Source organism: Octodon degus, unplaced genomic scaffold (assembly GCF_000260255.1).
Source record: "Octodon degus isolate 3935 unplaced genomic scaffold, OctDeg1.0 scaffold00007, whole genome shotgun sequence".
Lineage (NCBI taxonomy): Eukaryota > Metazoa > Chordata > Mammalia > Rodentia > Octodontidae > Octodon > Octodon degus.
The window spans coordinates 23,486,048-23,487,034 of NW_004524583.1; positions in this window are offsets into that span (position 1 = coordinate 23,486,048).

Below are 987 nucleotides of genomic sequence, written 5' to 3' on the forward strand. Positions count from 1 at the left end.
CTGTTGGGGGTTGGAATGTGGGATAGGGTCTCTTTCTGTTGGGGGTTGGGCTAGTGACTCACTTGGGTCCTTCCAGGTGATTGATACCTATTTAGAATCTCAATCCCAGGTGCTACTCGTTTAGCATTTGTTTGGCCTTTAGGTCTTTAGGTCTGGGTCACAGCAGGAGCATCCAACCCTCCCACAGTTGTAAGACATCTCATCTTCTGTGTTGTCTCCTTCGAGGGCCTGGCCCTGTCTGACTGCCTATAATATTTTTTATCTAACTCAGCTGCCTGCAATAATCTCAGAGTTAGAAATGCTGAACACATGATCTTCCGCCTACCCTTGAGAAATGTTGGGCCTGGAGAACTGCAGTATCCCTGGGCCTGTGCTCTGCTTAGAGCCCAGATTTTCCTGGGTACCAGGTTACTCAAGTAACCTCTGGTCTTATATGGGAAACTGAGAAGAGTTCTGTGTGTGCATGTGTGTTCATTTTTCCTAAAAAATTGGCACAAGTCAGGGAATATAGTGCCTCAAAAACATTTTTTCTTTGAAATTACTTAAGCATCTTTTCTGCATCATAGAAATCATTGGCTCCCCCCATGTTTAGTAATTAGCATCAGGTTCAAAGATAAAAAAGAGCTGATAGCATTTTTCACAGATAAACTAAACAAATAATGTGAAACCTGACCATGTTTATGAGACAATCTTTGAATTGTGAATATTTACATTCTTCCGTATAAATTTTGTTATAATCTTCTATTATAAAGCACTTTTTCTTTTATAGAGCAGTTTTAACCAATTTTCTTCAGGCAAGTTTCACTGTGCAAAAGTTGAGTTGACCCAAACAGTTAAAGTAATCAAAATTCAATATGTATGATTTATCCACTAAAGGAAAAATATTTGCTATTAAGTCAGCTGAGTTTTGAAGCCTCGTCCAAGGGTTTGGTATTTTTTAGTCACAAAAATCATAATTATTGTCCTATTTCAGCAAGTTGATATCTA